At 43.1% G+C, this 20,991-nt stretch overlaps 1 long non-coding RNA gene across 1 annotated transcript in view; it reads left to right on the plus strand.

Annotated features, from left to right (window-relative positions):
- The window catches only part of LOC141110620 (uncharacterized), a 69,195-nt gene that overhangs the window by 42,099 nt on the left and 6,105 nt on the right, over nt 1–20,991 (plus strand). The window contains exon 2 of the long non-coding RNA XR_012236307.1: nt 9,613–9,753. This is a non-coding gene — a long non-coding RNA (uncharacterized lncRNA). The remainder of the gene's footprint in view (nt 1–9,612; nt 9,754–20,991) is intronic.

A 20,991-nucleotide genomic window follows, 5' to 3' on the forward strand; every position in this document is an offset into this window, starting at 1 on the left:
ACGATAAGGCGTTAAATTGGTAGTAATGCACACAGAACTATATGGCATTAAACTGGCAGTAAAGCACGTAAAATTATATGGCATTAAACTGGCAGTAACGCACACAGAACTATATGTCGTTAAACTGGCAGTAACGCACGCAAAACTATATGGCATTAAACTGGCAGTAACGCACACAGAAGTAAATGGCGTTAATATGGCAGTAACGCACAAAAGGATATGCCATTAAACTGGCAGTAACCCTGCAAAACTATATGGCGTTAAACTGGCAGTAACGCACACAAACCGATACAGCATTAAACTGACAGTAAGGCACACAGAACTATATGGTGTTAAACTGGCAGTAACGCATGCAAAACTATATGGCGTTAAACTGGCAGTAACGCACATAAAACAATATGGTGTTTAAACTGGCAGTAACACACGCAAAACGATAAGGCGTTAAATTGGCAGTAAGGCACACAGAACTATATGGCGTTAAACTGGCAGTAAAGCTATATGGCATTAACGGACACAGAAGTAAATGGCGCTAAACTGGCAGTAACACAATCAAATAGACAGTGTTCAACTGTATGAGCTGTCCCTAGTCCACACTAATGTATGTATGAGTGACACAATCTCTCACCCTCTGCACCCCACTTTCAACATTCCCCTTATCTACACCCCCCCACTTGAAACCATGTTTCCCCCCCCAATCCCCTTCTCAGTCTTTCCACAAGCACTTTGCTCTTCCTGGCCCCACTTTCAGCATTCCCTTATCTAGCCTCCCCAGTCGAACTCCTGCACCCCCAATCCCCTTCTCAGTCTTTCCACAAGCACTTTGCTCTTCCTGGCCCCACTTTCAGCATTCCCTTATCTAGCCTCCCCAGTCGAACTCCTGCACCCCCAATCCCCTTCTCAGTCTTTCCACAAGCACTTTGCTCTTCCTGGCCCACTGCACCCCACTTTCAGCATTCCCTTGTGCTCTTGAGGTTCCTTCACCCCAGTCCCTATCCCCCCACCCATTTTCAGCATCCCCCCACCCATTTTCAGCATCCCCCTACACTGCACTCCTTTATGGATCTCTCCCACACCCACTGATGTGCCTTGTCTCCCAAACCCCATTTCAGCAGTCTTCTACCCCTGCAGCTTATGGCTCACTCCTCTGTTCAGCAGTTACCCAACGAAGTTGTGAGACTTTGCTTCCCCTTTTTACCAGTCACTTTCCCCATCAGTTCCCATCTCCCCACCCTTTTTACCAGTCACTTCCTATGGCCCCCACCCCAAGTTACAGGTCCCCTTATGGTGCCAACCAATGTCACTCATATCATCAACCTCATACTTGGACAGGTAGATCATTTTCTTCACCCAATTACAGAATCTAATCAAGCCAGTACTGGGATTTGAACTCACAACCCCACATTAACACAGCCGGTGCTTTAGCCACTGCGCCACCTCTATAAGTGCTTACAATAGTTAAAAAAAAATTGGGCCTTGTCAGACATCCTAACTGTATACTCTCAAAGGGATTTTATTACACCCTAGATCGCTCCATAAAGAGGACCTGTCATGGCCCATGCTTTCGCAAGAGTTGTTCATCCCTTATGATAGGAATGCAGATGATCCAAAAAAAAACTGCAAAGGAAAAGTTTAAATAAGAAATACATTTTAAAGTGCTCAAATGAGAACGCATACTTAAGTCACGTACACGGATGTAAATGGTAATCGCACCACACATAACATAAATAGTAGACTGCGGGGATTCGAAACCACAACCCAACGTTAACACTTCAAGCGCTTTACCCACTGCACCACCTCTGTAGGTACTTGCAGTAGTTAAGAAATAATGGAGCCTTGTCAGACATCCTAACTGCATACTCTCAAAGGGATTTTATTACACCCTAGATCTCTCCATAAAGAGGACCTGTCATGACCCATGCTTTCGCAAAAGTTGTTGTTCATCCCTTATGATAGGAATGCAGTTGATCAAAAAAAAACCTCCAAAGGAACAGTTTAAATAAGAAATACATTTTAAAGTGCTCAAATGAGAACGCATACTTAAGTCACGTACACAGATGTAAATGGTAATCGCCGGGGCTTTTTTTCTCAGACAATAGGTGCAGGAACTCCCCCTTTCTGAGTCACCCCTTTTCTCTGCCCCTACCCACCTCCCAGTACCGTCCCTTTTAGACAATATAGAACCAAGTATCATTTTGAGGTGCTAAATAATTTGTATGGAATTTGGTAATGGTATCAAGAAAAGCAGTAAAATAGATCCCCTGCAGCCAGCAACAACAGATCCCCCTAACAACAATGGACCAACCACAACAATATTTCCCTACCAGCAACAATAGACCTCCCCAGCAACAATAGACCCCCTTGCAAAAATAGATCCCCAGCAGTGAGCATCAATACCCTGCAGCACACCATAGCACCCCTTACCATTACATACAGTCAGTCCAAGAGGTGCCGGAACTGCGTTCCCCCCATGTTCCCGCTGAAAAAAGCCCTGGTGGATGCAGAAGAATCCTGAGATCTTGCCAGAAGGGCCAACATGTGCCCGGTACTTTCTCCTTCCTCATATTGTGCTTGCCTCAGAATGTTCTCTGTTCTCAGCTTTCTTCAGGGATAGTATCCGGTATAACTGCTGTACCTCAGTCCATTTGGCTAAGTTATCTGGCGATGGATCCTCAACATATAGCTTTTCCGTATCGGTCACTTTCCCCATTATTTCCACCTCCCAATCCTTAGTGCGCATCTTTGTACTAGAAATCTGTTGAATTATGATTCCCCTTTAATAAGCTTTAAGGGTATCACATACCACCCCCTGTGCTGCTGATGATCTATTATAGTCTATAAATTCCCTAAGTTTTGTTAGCATATGTTCTTTAGGTGCAATTAACTGCAGCCAGAAGGGGTTAACTTTCCACTCTCTCCCCTCCCAACGCTTTCCTAATCCTAATGTCAGAACTAAAGGGGAGTGGTCCGACAAGCCTCTACCTTCATATCTAATGTCTGTGACCAGTGGGGTAAGAGCATCATTCGCCACCGCCATATCTATCCTGGAGAGCGTAGAATCTGTACCTGAATAGCATGAGAATATCTGTGCTGTTGGGTGGTGTTCCCGCCAAATGTCCCTCAGGCCTGTTTCCTTAAATATCCTGAATAACGATGTATATAGAGTCTGATCTAATCTTTTTCCTGGGGGAAACTTATAACTTATGGTGTTAATCACCATATTAAAATCTCCCATTATCAGAACAGGGATCCCTGGTTTATCAGCTTTGAATTCCAGTATGTATTTAATTACCTCTAACAAGTACAAGTAGCGATCCTGCCAGCGTACAACACAAAAGTGTCATGACCTTGCAGTAATACATTCATGACCTGTCTGTCTCTTACCTGGTCTGTGTATCAGCCTTGAGGCTTGTGCTCTCACACCTGCATGGCTCCACCCTAGACTCAACAGGAACCACTATTTAACACCGTATTCTCCAAGCCTGCCTTGCCGTGCAATATTGTGTTTTTGGCTTCCTGTTTGCAGTGTGCTCTAAGTTTGTCTCTGTCTCTGTTACCGATCTTGGCGTGTTCCCGACTATTCCTGTCTGCTTGTGACCCTGACCTTTGGCGTGTTCTTGACTATCCCTGTTTGCCTGTGATCCTGACTTTTGGCGTGTTCTCCTTGTCTGCTAGTCGCCCCGACATTTGGCTACCTCCTTACTATTCCTTGCTGTCCTGGGCTGCTGTTTCCTCTCCATCCTCTTGTAGCCTACCGTGAGTGTGAGCTGGAAGACCCTGGGAGCCGCGACCTGGAGCCAGTTGCAGCCCAGTCCATCCTCACCACTAGAGGCTCTGGTGAACACCAACTGGCTCTTAGACTCTGCGCCCTGGGGAATCTATGCTCTAACTCACTGTGGGATCTGTGTTGGTGCTCCAGGGGACCTGCCTTCCTGAACCACCCCGAGTTCCATCTGCAGCAGTCAGCCTTAGGGTCCACTATCATAGCGGTGCACTCCTGACCCCAACGGGGTGCATCTGTCACCTGGATACAGGTGACCTGACAAAAAGTATGAATCTTCCTCCTCCATTTATCTTTACCTGCCTACAATCAAATGACACTGAGGTGTGTATTAAAATACTTGTACCTCTTGAGTATGAGGTATGTACAGAATGATACTGATGGGGAAATCCTCTACATTTTAACCACTTCAGCCCGTAAGGATTTACCCCCTTTCTGACCAGAGCACTTTTTGCGATACGGCACTGCATCCCCTTGACAATTGCGCGGTTTTGCAATGTTGCTCCCAATCAAAATTGATGTCCTTTTTTCCCACAAATAGAGCTTTCTTTTGGTGGTATTTGATCACCTCTGCGGTTTTTATTTTTTGAGCTATAAACAGTTTTGAAAAAAATTTTGAAAAAAAAAAGCAATATTTTTTACTGTCTGCTATAAAAAATTTTCCCAAAAAATATATAACATTTTTTTTTTCTCTGTTTAGGCCGATATGTATTCTTCTACATATTTTTGGTAAAAAAAAATGCAATAAGCGCATATTGATTGGTTTGCACAAAAGTTTTAGCGTGTATAAAATAGGGGAAAGATTTATGGCATTTTTATTATTAATTTTTTTTATTAGTAATGGCGATGATCTGCGATTTTTATCCTGACTGTGACAATATGGCAGACACATCGGACACTTTTGACATCATTTTGGGACCATTGTCATTTATATAGCGATCAGTGCTATAAAAATGCACTGATTACTGTGTAAATGACACTGGCAGGGAAGGGGTTAAACACTAGGGGGAGATCAAGGGGTTAAGTGTGTCCTAGGTGTTCTAACTGTGGGGGGGATGGGCTACCACTGACATGACAGCGATTACTGCTCCTGATCACAGGGAGCAGTAAATCTCTGTCTTGTGACTAGGCAGAATGGGGAAATGCCTTGTTTACAAAGGCATCTCCCCATTCTGCACGATCGCAGGCCACCGGCGAACATCGACTCCGCGGGACCCGCGGGCACAGTCACGGAGTACGCGGCGGGTGCACCTCCCACAATGCCGCAACTTAAAGGGGACGTACCTGTACGTCCATTTGCCCAGCCATGCCATTGTGCCGATGTACATCTTCGTACGCTGGTCGGCTAGTGGTTAACCAGGGCGTTGGGTCTTTTGACAAATGTATCTCCTGTAAGCAAAGCACTGCTACCTTAACAATGGAGGCAGTCTTAATTAAAGCCATTTTTTTTAGAGGTTCCTACAGTCCCCTCACGTTCCAGGAACAAATTGTCACCTTTCTAATCATCTTAATTCAAGAAAAATAACAAAATAAATAAATGTGCCTGTGACTAACAAACAACCCCTACGTGTAACTCTATCTATCCACACAAGAGGGCCTAATTTCTTTACCCCAGTCTCAATACTATACTTTTTACTCTGTGTCAGTGTATTTTTAACTATATTTTTAACTGAAAAATTTCCACCCCCTGGTATTTTCCAGTGTACATTGCAAGTCGATATTTTCCATTTTGTGCCACACAATTAATTCTATTTGTTTTAACCCAACTCCCGTAAAACTGGAAACCCCCCTCCCCCCCTTATCCAATTGGAGTCACTTTAGAGTATTTGCTCTGCAAACTTAGCCCCTTAAGAGTCATGGAAGGTGCAGGTGATAAAAAAGTCCTAGGTTGTTGTGCTTTTCCTGTATTTTGTACTGGGTTATGAGCAAAGTGTTCTAGCTTGTTAGCCACTTCCTTACTTTTATCTTTTTAATTTTTTCAGGTTTTTGTGGATGCATGCTAGCAGCATAGTTACACAGTTATATAGTAGATGAGGTTGAAAAAAAGACACAAGTCCAACCTATGTGTGTTATTATATGTCAGTATTACATTGTATATCCCTGTATGTTGCGGTCGTTCAGGTGCTTATCTAATAGTTTTCTGAAACTATCGATGTCCCCCCCACTGAAACCACCGCCTGTGGAAGGGAATTCCACATCTTTGCCACTCTAATGCCCTGTACACACGGTCGGATTTTTGTCGGAAATTCCGACCATGTGTAGGCTCCATCGGACATTTTCCATCGAAATTTCCGACACACAAAATTTGAGATCTGGATCTCAAATTTTCCGACAACAAAATCCTTTGTTGGAAATTCCGATCGTGTGTACACACGTCCGACGCACAAATTTCCATGCTCGGGAATCAAGCAGAAGAGCCGCACTGGCTGTTGAACTTCATTTTTCTCGGCTCGTCGTACATTGATGTTCGGAATTTCCAATAAGATTTGTGTGACCGTGTGTATGCAAGACAAGTTTGAGCCAACATTCGTTGGAAAAAAAACATGGATTTTGTTGTCGGAAAATCCTATCTTGTGTACAGGGCATTACAGGAAAGAACCCTCTAAGCAGTTTGAGGTTAAACCTCTTTTCTTCTAATTTTAGTGAGAGGCCACGTGTCTTATTAAACTTCCTTCCGCGAAAACGTTTTATCCCTATTGTGGGGTCACCAGTATGGTATTTGTAAATTGAAATCATATACCCTCTCAAGCGCCTCTTCTCCAGAGAGAACAGCATCCTGTGATATATCCCCTCTTTTTCTAGTCATAGTTCCAATTACAAGTTGTTCTCCCCAGACCACTTTTCCTTGCGGTAAACAAAACAAAGTGGGAAAAAAAAGGAGTTTTCACTTATTTGATCCGCTGTAAGATGTATAAGTGTAGGCAATCAGGAAGACAGGCCAAAAAAAATCACAGCAAGAGATATTGCACACTAGCCCGACATGTTTCGCTACTTTAGCTTCCTCAGGGGATGTGCAAAAGATTTATTAAATTGAGACCACTAGATAAACAAGAGAAAACAGAGTTATAACAACAGTTTGAGAATCACTGTGAAGTTTATACATACAGAGTGTCAATATTGGTTATGAACCCAGTTGCCTATAAGGACTAGACACTTACCCCATGCGATGGTTACACCATTAAACCGCCTGGCCGGTCCCCTGACTTGGCCCCAAATACACCGAATCCGAGGGGGTCAATTTGGCAAGGTCATATAAATAAATCAATAAATCTCAATAAATTTGTCACCTTTCGGTTTCCCCTAAAACAATAAGTATTTTAAAGAAAAATCCCCTACCATTATTATTTTCCAGTTTGCCTCTGCAGCCAACTTCACATAAGGTCTGATTAAAACTCTCTAATTGCCATTGTTCCTTATGGACATTTAGATAACCGAACTAATATAGAACTCAGTGTGAGTATAAATGTATATATTATGATTATAGTGAGAGATGCACATTCCCCTCCCCCACTTTCCTTCTCCACCTTTCCCTTCCCCTCCTCCCCCCCCCTTCCCCCCCCTCTCTCCCCCCTCCCTCCCTTTCCCTCCCCTCCTTCCCCACTTGCCCCTTCCCACTAGTCCCTTTAATTCCCCTTTACTCTTCCATACTAACTTACCATCTACATATTCAATCTAAAATTTAACCTCATGGCAACCTTAATGTCCCTCAGTGTCTCCCTATCAGTCCTCTATGACCTTGCCAAATTGACCCCCTCGGATTCGGTGTATTTGGGACCAAGTCAGGGGACCGGCCAGGCGGTTTAATGGTGTAACCATCACATGGGGTAAGTGTCTAGTCCTCATAGGCAACTGGGTTCATAACCAATATTGACACTCTGTATGTATAAACTTTACAGTGATTCTCAAAATGTTGTTATAACTCTGTTTTCTCTTGTTTATCTAGTGGTCTCAATTTAATAAATCTCTTGCACATCCCCTGAGGAAGCTAAAGTAACGAAACATGTCGGGCTAGTGTGCAATATCTCTTGCTGTGATTTATTACCCACCTGTAAAAGATGCTGACCACCAAATGTTCATAATCTCATATTGCCTACCTAGAGTATGCATTGTCTGTCTTTTCTTTTTAACATATTATGTTAATAAAAATTATTTTTTAACTACAATAAGTCAAGTGTATAAATATATGTTAGACACCGCAAAAATGCTCTTACCCTCTACCTCCCCGTCTCTTTCTGGTCTAATGTTCATTGGGATGAGGTCTCTTTAGAATGGGTGTTTTCACCAACCGGACCAAACCAATATATAGGCCAAAAAAAATGAATCCTGGGATTCTCAGCACTCCCCAGAAGATGACACGCTGGAGGAGATGAGTGTCAGTCTCAAGCCTAGAGAGAGCAGAGTCTGGTCTCAGCGATGGGCAATGGCACCCAGATGAAATCTGCTGGGAGTTCCTCAGCCACACACGGCCTGGGGATCTCAAGGATAGGGAAATCCCTGAGTCCTCCAATCACGGACAAAAGCACGCTGGCCCCTCCTTCTCCCTGCATGCAGCCACAGAGGCGAATGCAGCTCCCGGGGACCCACTGCTAGTCTTCCGGGATAGGCCGTGTCCACGCCACTAGCCTCTTCGACGCCAATGATTTCCAGGAACCAATACGACACGTCCTCCGCAGCTCATGGGTGTCCCGACTTCAGCAACTCCACAGGTCAGTCCGGTCTATCCTCTAGGATAAAAAAGCAGGACGAAGGAGCACCAGGCCCACGCCCACTCACACCCACTCACATTGGTGTCTAACCACACCCCCCACTGAACTCCAACCTAATGTAACCTCAACATTCAGCATTAAGTTTTAAATAAACACCCTGGCCTGAATATACATGAAAAGTTTTGTTGCAAGGCAAGTTCAGTGCATATTGTTTATATATGGAGTAAGATTCTTTACCTGCCCAAAACAAAAAGAAATAATGAGGGGTATATATAAAAAACATATAAACATATAAAAAGTCTTAAAATTTCAGGGATTTTAAAGCCGATTAAACCCTCTTAATTTATTACTATAATGCAATCAGGTTGCATATACAGTAAGCAATACACATTTTTTTAACTTTTTTTTATTTGCTCAGTGCATTAGAAGAGTTGGATTGCTGTTCTAACACACAAGGCATCTCTCCCATGGTTCAGTGCCCCTCTTTAACACTGCTCCGATCAACAGTGCTGAACAACAGGGAGCCAGAGCATTGCTGATTGGAGCCTTGTCCAGGGGGAGTGTCAGGCTACTGGAGAGTTGGACTGTGTGAGAGTAGTGGTCTAACTCTCCTAGTATTTTAACTCTTGAAACATATAACAGTAAAAAGGAGGCATATTTATTACTGTATATGTAGACTGACTCGTACAGATAAGATACACAAAATTAGCTGGCATGTGTGTGTGTGGTTTTTTTCCTCCCCCTCTCCTCCCTTTTCCCCCTTTTTCCTCCTTAGCAACCTTGTCTCTATTTTTAGACATCCATATGTACCTCTCCTGAGGAAGCGAGTCTTTATCTTGTGAAACGCATAGAGAATTGGTACATAGTATTCATCCTATGAAGTTCAGCTTTGATGTATTCAATGATGGTGATCTATATATAGATAAGTTTGACAATTATGTACTAAGATGATTTTAAATGTATGTAGTTTTTGTCTTTTCTAATAATAAAATAAGTTTTGTAAATGTTATTTGTTGGTTGTGCCTCGTTAAAGTCCCGTGGGCAATTTTTCTGTGCATATGATACAGATAATAACTTATTTTATTTTGAGTAAATACCTCAGAAAGACTATTTGTGCTTTCTTATTAGCTCACTGAAAGTGACAAGGCCGCTGGATTTCTGGCCACATCAGCTGCTGTTTCCTGTACCTGCTGAAAATTACCAGGCGGAAATAAAAAGGAAATGAGCCTGAAAAAAGGAAACAAATGCAGCCACCACATTAGAGGACTGGTAAGCTACAATATATTAAACGTTTCTTTTTAATTTAAAGTGTTACTAAACCCACAACAGTGAAATCAGTCTGTATATGCACTAAAGCATTCTTGTTATACTCACTGTGGAACCTAAAGGGTTAATCCTCCGCATTGTGTAAGAAAACGGTTTGATCCTGTATGCACGGATCGTCCTCTTCTTGCATGTCCGGATAAGACAGTTAGTGGAGTCAGTCTGCACATGCTCATTTTGGGGTTTATTTCTAGAGAGTCTTTTTTTTTGTTCTTGGGGGTGCAGGTGATCAGCACAGGGCCAATCAGCACTGTCCAGACAGAAGGTCAGGGGTCCTGAATCTTGATAGGGCAGCCAGTGCACTATGAAAACTCATCCTACAAGTTTTAACCAGACATTGGTAGAAGTCACAAGACTGCTATATACTGCTGATGAGAAAAGGTATTTAGCAGTTTATATTTACTAAAATGATTGCATTTCTGTGCACTGTGGGAGACCAGATATAGTGAATGCAAGGTCCTGGGTTTAGTAACACTTTAAGTTACACTTTAAGTCTGGCCAAAAACTAAGTAAGCTTATACCTGCTCCCTCCCCCATTCTAAGCTCTATACTAACTATCCTGTAAATCAGGCATGTCCAAAGTCCGGCCCGCATTCCGGTTTTGAACGGCCCGCCTGGTTATTTGGACATATATATCTTTTGTGGCCCCCCGACGATCTCCCAGCGCCGGGGCCACAAAAGATGTATATGCCTAGGAGAGAACAGGGAGGAGGCGGGACGAGCTCCCTACACACACTGAAGAATTTCCTGTTTACAGGCGGCCTCTGTAATAGGAAGTCCCATCTCCGTCGCTGCCATTGGATGACTGTTCTGTCCATCAAAGGAGGCGTGACTTTCTATTAAAGAGGCCACGGTGTAAACAGGAGATTCTCCTGTAGGTAATCTTTGGCGCTCTTGAGTGCATTCCTGGCAATGGTGCTGCATTCCTGGCAATGGTGCTGCGTTCCTGGCAATGGCGCTGCATTCCTGGCAATGGTGAGTGCATTCCTGGCAATGGTGCTGCATTCCTGGCAATGGTGAGTGCATTCCTGGCAATGGTAGTGCATTCCTGGCAATTGTGCTGCATTCCTGGCAATGGTGCTGCATTCCTGGCAATGGTGAGTGCATTAATGGTAATGGTGAGTGCATTCCTGGCAATGGTGCTGCATTCCTGGCAATGGTGGTACATTCCTGGGATTGGTAGTGCATTCCTGGCAATGGTGAGTGCATTCCTGGCAATGGTGCTGCATTCCTGGCAATAGTGGTGCATTCCTGGCAATGATGAGTGCATTCCTGGCAATGATGAGTGCATTCCTGGCAATGGTGCTGCATTCATGGCAATGGTGGTGGATTCCTGGCAATGGTGGTGCATTCCTGGCAATGGTGCTGCATTCCTGGCAATGGTGGGGCATTCCTGGCAATGGTGGGTTCTGCATTCCTGGCAATGGTGGGTGCTGCATTCCTAGCAATGATGAGGCTACATTCATGGCAGTGGTGGGTCTGCAGATGGGCACTTGTGAGGCTGCAGATGGGCACTGACCCTTATTTTGCTTCACAGTTCTTTATTTAAAATGTTATTTTTTTGCCTGAAACTTCCCTCTGTGGAAGTGAAGGTGCGTGTTATACGCCAATAAATACGGTATATCCAAATAATACACCCAAGCTCATCTCTTTACTCACACACAGCCACAAAGGCAAGAGAATTCTTGTTGGGCAGTGTATTAGTGCTCGAACTGACACACTTATGCCCCATACACACGAACCTTGTTGTCGGAAATTCCGACCGTGTGTAGGCTCCATCACACATTTTCCATCGGATTTTCCGACACACAAAGTTTGAGAGCAGGCTATAAAATTTTCCGACAACAAAATCCGTTGTCGGAATTTCTGATCGTGTGTACACAAATCCGACGCACAAAGTGCCACGCATGTTCAGAATAAATAAAGAGATGAAAGCTATTGGCTACTGCCCCCTTTATAGTCCCGACGTACGTGTTTTACGCCAGCGCGTTCAGAATGATCGGATTTTCCGACAACTTTGTGTGACCATGTGTATGCAAGAAAAGTTTGAGCCAACATCCGTCGGAAAAAATCCTAAGATTTTCTTGTCGGAATGTCCGATCAATGTCCGACCATGTGTACGGGGCATAAGACCAAATTTTAATGGTTCAAAGAATGTCAGGCAAAATGGTCGGCCCTCATGCATGTTCACTTCATCAAATCTGGCCCTCTTTGAAAAAAGTTTGGACACTCCTGCTGTAAATGAACCACTTGACCTCCAGAAGATTCATCCCCTTTATGACTAGGCCATTTTTTGCTATACGGCACTGTGTTAGTTTAACTGACAGTTGCGCAGTCATGCAACCCTGTACATAAATTAAATGTATGTATTTTTTTTCCCCCACTTTTGGTGGTTTGCGCTAAAAACAAAAAAATGTGAAGTAAAAACTCATTTTTTTTTTACTTTCTGCTATAAAACATATGCAGTAAAAAAAAAAAATTAAAAAATCTAACTTGTTAATAAATTTAGGCCAATATGTACTCTGCTACATGTTTTTGGTAAAGAAAAAATCAATATATTGATTTGTTATAGTTATAGTGTCTACAAACTATGGTATATACAGGCGGTCCCCGGGTTACAAACAGGTTAGGGACTGTAGGCTTGTACTTAAAGTGGTGTTCCGGCCGAAATTATACTTTTTAAATAAAAATACCCCTATAATACACAAGCTTAATGTATTCTAGTAAAGTTAGTCTGTAAACTAAGGTCTGTTTTGTTAGTTTATAGCAGTAGTTTGTTATTTTATACACTTACAGCAGGCCATGGCCATCTTAAGTCTGGGCATCTGAAGCCAGACTGTATTTCTTCCTGGATCTCATCCTTGCAGATCTCGCACATGCTCAGTGCAGCACAAGCAGTGTAATAGGTTTCAGGTCAGGTTTCCATAGCAACGGCAGTGTCAGAGGAAGTTGCCGCCCCTTCCAAGAAGGCATTGCAAACAGGAAATGATGGGATGAGCCGCGGCCAGCGAAGAGGAAGTGAAAAATGAATACAGCAGATATACAGTAAGTGCTGAGAAAAAAAAATGAAATGCTGAAGAGTTGTAAAAGTGGGTGGAATTCCACTTTAAGTTGAATCTGTTTGTAAGTTGGAACAGGTACATTTTTTAAGTGTAGCTCCAGCCAAAAAATCTATTTTTAAGCTTTTTGGATAGCATATGGAAGGGTTATCACCCCTGCAACTTTTGTTTTGCTGTCTGTGCCCCTGTTCAGAAGATTTCACCTCACTTTCTGTCCCAATGACAATTGGATTTTGAAATTTTGGGTTATTAGGGAAACAAGGATTGGTGATAAAGCATCAGTGCAGACACCTTTTTCCCATATTAACTCTTACAGGAGAGAATTTCCCTTACTATGGGTAGATTTCCTCTCACTTTTTGTTGTCTCCCTCCGTTTGTAAGTAGGAGTCGTTTGTAAGTTGGATGTTTGTAAGTAGGGGACCGCCTGTACTGTGTACTGGAGTTTTTAATTATGTTTTTTTTTATACTAGTAATGGCTGTGATCAGCGGCTTATAGCGGGACTGCGATTATGCAGTGGACAATCAGACTCTAATTGACACTTTTGACACTTTGTGGGAACCAGTGACACTAATACATTGATCAATGCTAAAAAGGTACACTGTCACTGTACTAATGACACTGGCTGGGAAGAGGTTAAACATCTAGGGCAATCAAAGGGTCAAAGGTGTGCCTAACCAGCGTTAACCACACGTGTGCCCCCTACCCGGTAGTGCAGAATCACGTATACTGTATATACGTGATTATGCACAGAACAGCTGCCCTGTAGCAGTAAATCTGCTATAGGGAAGTCGTTAAGTGGTTAAAGATATTTATACTTATCTAATCTAAAGGTGCTTCAGTCTGGTCATGTGATCTCCCCGGCTTCAGTGGAGAGGAGAGAACAGCGACCAAAGCTTCAGAGCCTGGGCGGTGACGTCACCCATTGACTTATGATAGGGCATTCAGTTTCCACTGTCCTTCCTGTCCCCAGAAGGCAGCGCTAGGAGCCAATCATGTGGAGCATGGAGCACCCTTAGATTAGGAAAGTATACACATCTTTACTTTTCAGGGTAGTTGTTATAGGGCTTAGAGTGGGCATGGGAGCAGGTTTAAGCCTAGTTAGATTTTAACGGGACTTCCACTTTAACTCTGATGTACAAGTAAGATAATGTACTAGTTAAATGTTGCATTCAATGTAATAGGGGGACATAGTGGTTAGCTTCTCTAGTGAAAATGTATACAATTTGGAGAGTAAGTGGGTTGAGTCATCTCTATCCAGGCACATAACCTCAAACCCAGTTCGGGAATCACTGGGTCTCAAACCATCCTGTGATGTTTAAAACATTTTTTTTGAGCTGGATATGCTTCCAACCACCCCAGGATGACGTTCCTCATTCTGCTAGGGATTTCAAGTTAGTACCTGTCATAAAGTGGAAGCAACAGATTTCTTGAGCTCCTCCCCAAGACATAAAAATAAGGCCAAGCCTTCCCCTGGGGTAAACCAAGGATAGTTTCCCAGTGGGGAAAGTGGCGCTGGATTATATTTAAACAGTGAAACATGTCCTGTGACCTGTTCTGTCTTTTGCTCAGGTATTAGGAGCTTTGGGACCTACCATTCATTACCAACTTCTATGCTACTGTATGAAGGGGAATCTTCCCTAGCGTTGCCACAATGTCTTCATGAAGGTCTTCTGGTTTTGGTTAACTACTCCATTTTTCTTCCTTAGCTTACACAGTCATCTTCCAAAAGTGGAACTTCCACTCATCGGATTCCCCCCCCCCTCCGGTGTCACAGTTGGCACCTTTCAGGGGGGTGCAGATACCTGTATATTACAGTTATCTGTACCCACTTCCGGCATAGATAGCCGCAGAATCTGGGGTTATTTACGCCACTTCCTGTTCCCTCCCCGCTGTCTGCTGGGAAACACACGGGTCTCAGAGACAGCAGGGACCATCCGTATTGCGCTGAAGCCTTCACTTCCTGATTCCCTTACCGAAGATGGAGGCGGCAACACCCGAGGACCGAGAGACGGTTCAGCCTCGGGTGCCGACATCGTGGGAGCCCTGGACAGGTAAGTGTCCATGTTTTAAAAGTCAGCAGCTGCAGTATTTGTAGCTGCTGACTTTTAAAAAAAAATAAATTTCGGCGGAGCTCCGCTTTAACTACTCCATTTTTCTTCCTTAGCTTACCCAGTCATCTTCTAGGATTGTTTTTATCTCTCAAGACAAGTGTATGAACAGAGCACTATGATTAGAATTTCACAGACAATAATATAATCATTTTTGCCTGAACCTGTAACTGATTTCATTATGACACTAAGCACAGTGTCCAGTCTATTTTCTGCCACTATTTTGAGATAAAAGAGGGGCTTGAAACAGATATTATTCTATGGAATTATTGCAGGTTAACAGTGTGTGAGACTGTACACACATGTATCATATATAAATCAATTAACTCATTTTGTAATGAATAGCATTTATATTGGATAAACAGTTAGGGATTTGTGGAAATTTTGGAAGCTTTCCATCAACTTCCAACCTCAGTATTCTGCCTCCAAAGATGTCAATCCTTTCGCGGTTTAAAATTATACTTCAGTATCAAGTGATTTGTTGCTTTAAAGGCTTTTCAGTTGGCATAATCTTGGTTTTTATCAAGTCACACCACATTTTTGATACACCTTTTGCTCCCAAACTAGAACCAATGTCAACTAAGAATGGCAGAGAGATGTAATTAAAGCTTTCAGAATTGTCACAAATTATGGTGGCCAAACACAAAGCTATATTAATTAAATTTCTACCAATTTTGATAATTTCTAGTTAGCTTTTGATCCCAAAAATCAGCAAAAGAAAAATGTTATCTCCTACCAACAGTTTTAATATACACTGTAATGCCCCGTACACACGGTCGGACTTTGTTCGGACATTCCGACAACAAAATCCTAGGATTTTTTCCGACGGATGTTGGCTCAAACTTGTTTTGCGTACACACGGTCGCACAAAGTTGTCGGAATTTCCGATCGCCAAGAACGCGGTGACGTACACCACGTACGACGAGACTAGAAAAGGCCGGTTCAGAACCAAGCGTGGCACCCTTTGGGCTCCTTTTGCTAATCTCGTGTTAGTAAAAGTTTGGTGAGAGACGATTCGCGCTTTTTCAGACTCGTGGCTTTCAGATCGTTTTCTGCCGTTCAGTTTGTGCTTGTGGGTTTGTATCTGCTCTTCAGTGCGTGCAGTCAGTTCGTATCGGAGTTTTCTGTGCGATCTTGCCCGCTCGTTGCTGTTTTTCAGGTCGCTCTTCACAGGCCTTGCTGTTCTTCAGTGCGTTCTGTTACTTCGTTCTGAGCAGCCGACCGTTTTCTAGCCATGTTTCGTATGCGTACTCCTCGTAGAGTTCATGCTGTGTGGGGGCTTGGTGTTGGGGTCCTGACCTTGACACAAGTCCAGTCCATGAACAGGGTGGGGAGGAGTTCATGGACCAAGAATTGGTTGCTTCAGCGTGACCAGTTCTCTCATATGCCTTTGCTCCGTGAGATCCGTGAGAATAATCCTGATGACTTCAGGAACTTTCTCAGGATGACGGACCCCGTGTTTCACCGTTTGTTGGCTTCGCTGACCCCCTATATTAGCAGGCAGGATACCTGCATGAGGCAAGCCATCACTCCGGAGCAGAGGTTGGTCGCTACCTTGCGGTATTTGGCCACAGGGAGAAGTCTGCAGGACTTGAAGTTTTCGACAGGCATCTCCCCCCAGGCTCTGGGGATCATTATCCCAGAGACCTGTTCTGCCATCATCCAGGTCCTGCAGAAGGAGTATATGAAGGTAAGATTTTTATCCTTTTATATCACATTTTATTGTATTGAATGTTTGATAATATATTGTATTTCTTCCCTCATTCCCTAATTACCATGATTGTAATATGCTGTGAATGTCCCCTTTGTTCTCATGCATGCTGGATTTTTAGGTAATTATTATTTTATGTCCTTCATACATATTTGCCCTTCACTAACCTCCCCAGCATGGTCTTTCCTGGCCCTATATTCACCTCATGTAGTCACTTAACAATGTATTTTATCAGCTCCATAGTAGTGCTTTACCCCAAACACCCCCTAAAATGTTTGGAAATGTTATTTTTGATTTAAATTCAGGCAGAGTGCCAGAGGCTTTTTTTTGTGGTGTCCCCAAATTTTTTTTAACCCTCCTCCCCCAACTGCTAAGTCAGCTGATCCCAATTCTCTATCATCTATCTGCTGACTTTGCCAAACCCATGCACACTATACCCATCTCTTTACTGGTCAGATTTATGGATGAATTCCCCAAAGCATGTAGTGCAAGGGCCTGCCTGTATACTTTCCAATGGTACTGTTTAAAGTTTTTGTATCCTATTATTATCTTGATAGGTAATAGCAGAATGTTCAAATGTCCTCAGATGTGTACAGTGTGTATTTATATCTTTGTATTATGACACTTCTTACCTGTCCAGTGGTCTGCCAATAGTGTAACTAAGGAGGGGCTGTTCCAAGTAATACCCTGTATTTAGGCATTCATCTCTCAATGAAGTGAAGAGGGTTACCTGTCCAAGAGTTCCCCCCCCTATAATGTTAGAAATGGCCCATGAGAGGGGGGGGGGGGATATGATAGGTGTACCTTATACTTTGTTGTTGTTAAATTCCCCTTAGTAAATGCTATCTGGAGGTTGCCCCATAATGTTTGTGTCTAATCTGCTTGCCATGTTTCTGTGAAAAAATAGTAATGTTTATTTTTTTTTCCTCAACAGTTTCCTTCAACGCCACAGGAATGGCAGACTGTGGCCTCCCACTTTGCCCAGCGGTGGGACTTTCCTAACTGTGGAGGGGCAATTGATGGGAAACACGTCCACATCGTCCCACCACCCAACTCGGGGTCGTACTATTATAATTACAAGGGGTTTAATAGTATAGTGATGTTGGCAGTGGTGTCGGCTAATTACGAGTTCTTGTATGTGGACGTGGGGAAGAATGGCCAGATGTCCGATGGTGGAGTGATCGCCCAGACGGAGATCTAAAGGCGTCTACAGAATGGCAGCTTGGACTTGACACCTCCAGAGGACAATGTTGAAGGTCTCCCATTTGTGTTTGTTGCTGATGAAGCATTTGCGCTGGGGGACCACCTGATGCGGCCATTCCCGATGAGGACCCTCACCCCGGAACAGAGGGTTTTTAATTACCGGCTGGCCAGAGCCCGAAGAGTGGTGGAGAACACATTTGGAATCCTGGCCAACCGGTTCCGATTATTTCTGACACCCATCCATATGGCGGAGTATAAACTGAACCATATAATACTTGCCTGCTGTGTTCTCCATAATTTTTTAAGAAAACATTCAGCCAACTATGCTGGCTCAGTTGGGCCTGAGGCCGGAATCCCTAATCCATCAACACTGACGGCACTTGAAAGTGGCCGTCCTGGCTTGCCCTCCCTGAATGCCCGTGATGTCCGGTTACGCTACCTGGAGTTCTTTGTGGGTAGGGGGGCTATCAATATGCCAGACAATCTATGACACCTTTTTCAAATAAAAAACAACCAAAAGAAATTCTTTGTGGACATTTACTGCTTGTGTTTGTTTTAGCTGACCCTTGTTGACACGATCACAAGCCTGCTGGCCGGCACTCGGATCGGAGTGCCGGTATTCTGTGAGTGTTACAAATTGCATTGCAGCTTTTTATTATTTAAAATAAAGTAGCCACGGAGAACACTATGTTTTGCCTTTTTATTTCATATTCATCATCTGCCATTATACCGAGTACTGGGAGGTGAAGGAGTAATTACTTATTATACAGATTGATCCATTCAATCATACAAGCGGTGTGACCTGTTTCAGGTCGAATATCTGAGGTGAGGGGCCATCTAAGAGCGGTGGAGGGAAAAAGTCACCATCCAGATATCTATACTGTCACCGGTGGTTCCTGTCCCCTTATCCTGCCATTATACTTTTATCCTTTGTATATTTGTTTAAGGACTTTTATTTGCGCAGCACTTTTTATACTTATATTTTTAGCTGACCCTGACAGAAATGTGTTGAGTGCAGAAAATGTCGTGATTGGGTAACCTTATAAAAAACAGTGTTGGCTGGTACTTCCTAAATGCAAAAACACATTTCACTACAAGTGCACTTGCAACTGCACTGAACCTGCACTTGTAGTGCAAAGAGGATTTGCCCTAAGGCTCCATTCACACTAGCGCGTTTTTTGATGCATTTTGCATTTTGCAGAAATGCACGGGAATTTTTTAACATGGGTTCCTATGGAACATGTTCACATCAATGCTTTTTTGTTTCTCTGCATTTTTGGAAAGGGTCGGGGACTTTTTTTCATGCAAAAAGCAGCGTTTTGCATGTAATGGATTTCAATGGACAAGCATCAAAAACGCAAGTGCACCGTTTTTTTGCAGCGTTTTTGATGCGTTTTTGATGCGTTTTTGATGCGTTTTTGCCGGTTTTTTTTTTTTTATTATTTATTTTTTTAGACTGTAAAAAAAAACTGTAAAAAAAAAAAAAAAAAGAAAACGCAAATCGCGGCAAAAACGCGGCAAAAACGCGGCAAAAACGCTGCTCAAAAACGTGGCAAGCATGAAAAAAAAACCTCCAAAAACGCTCAAAAGCAACATGCATAGGTGTGAATCGAGCCTTAGGAAATAACCCCCATTTTTGCATAAAACAGCAATGACATCACCCCAAAAGTGTTGTAGTGTTGAGACAATAATCCACACATTCTTGAGTAAGGCACTTTTTTATACCTGCACAATCACATGTGCATTTCCCAAAGGTTTTTAAAACAAACCAACATGTTTGTTGTATAACAATGTTTGCAGTAGCATTATCAAAAATCGAAATATGCATTTCAGATAAAACAGGCCTGTGTAAAACCAACAAGAAAGCCAAAAAACTTGAACTTACAAAGTTCACATATGGTAAAACCTGAAGGCTATATCAGACATGAGTATTTATGAACTGTGTTTGATATAGCGTTCAGATGGGGGGAAATCACCCCTGGAAAAGCCAAATTTGGAAGATGCACACCAATTTACGAATGTCAACATGTGCTATCTGCCATCAGGGGGGATCAAGGGACGTGTTTTGGGGGAGCAAGCCCTTCCTCAACGCTACTTTATAATTGAGGAAGGGGTTGCACCCCCAAAACACGTCCATTGATCTCCCGTGATGGCAGATAGCACATGTTGGCACACTGTGTGCATCCTCCAAATTTGGCTTTTCTAAACATTGAAAAAATTTTGGTACGATAAAACAGGTGATTTTGTGGGGTTTAAATTCGCCCCAAAACATCAATGATGTTATTATTTTTTTTAATAACATCACTGATTTGTTGCTGGATGTTTTGCAATTGGAGATTACACCCCATGATCTCCCCGATCAGTATCTGGGCACTTTCAGATGTAAAGCGTTCTGGATCACAATCACCTAAAAAGAGATAAAGAACAAAAAAAAAGGTCTCAAAAATCTGCCACCATCCATCTCTTTTACCTGAGCCTGTGGTCGCAGACACTCACCTGTTGTGGTGCCAATCTCCACCACGTCTTCTTCTTCCTCCTGCTCTTCTTCTTGTGTTGGTATTTCCCCTTCTTCCAGAGGGGGGGGGTCTCTGGTCTCCTGGGATGAGGGGTGTCCGAGTCTTTTCTCCCCTATGTAAAACAAAAATGGTATAATTAGCACACAGATATTTGATGGCAGAACTAGAAATAGGAAACATTGCTCGGAAGTGGGGTACAATTGTCTATTTTAGCAGAGTTCCAAGATGTATATTTTTTATTGCCCTTTGTCAAGCTGCAATACTTTACCTGTTTGGTACAAGCTTCACAGATGGAGACCCCCCTATAGTATACACTGGAGCACCTGTGTGGCCCCCCTAATAAAAATGGTGTTCTTGTGTCCCACACTAGTGCTCCAGTGTCCAGATGTGAAAACAGCTGCTCAGTGTCCTCTCCTTACACACAATCTAGTTTGCATTTCATTCTAGTAACAAACCCATCTACACAAACAAATATTTGGCATCCAAGTAGGCCCCCAAAAATGTGTGAAAATGCATATGGCCTAAACAATGGTGTTCTAGAGGCCGAAAGAAAAATGTTTGATACGAACCAATAATGTGCCCATGA

The sequence above is a fragment of the Aquarana catesbeiana genome, linkage group LG10 (assembly GCF_042186555.1).
Source record: "Aquarana catesbeiana isolate 2022-GZ linkage group LG10, ASM4218655v1, whole genome shotgun sequence".
Lineage (NCBI taxonomy): Eukaryota > Metazoa > Chordata > Amphibia > Anura > Ranidae > Aquarana > Aquarana catesbeiana.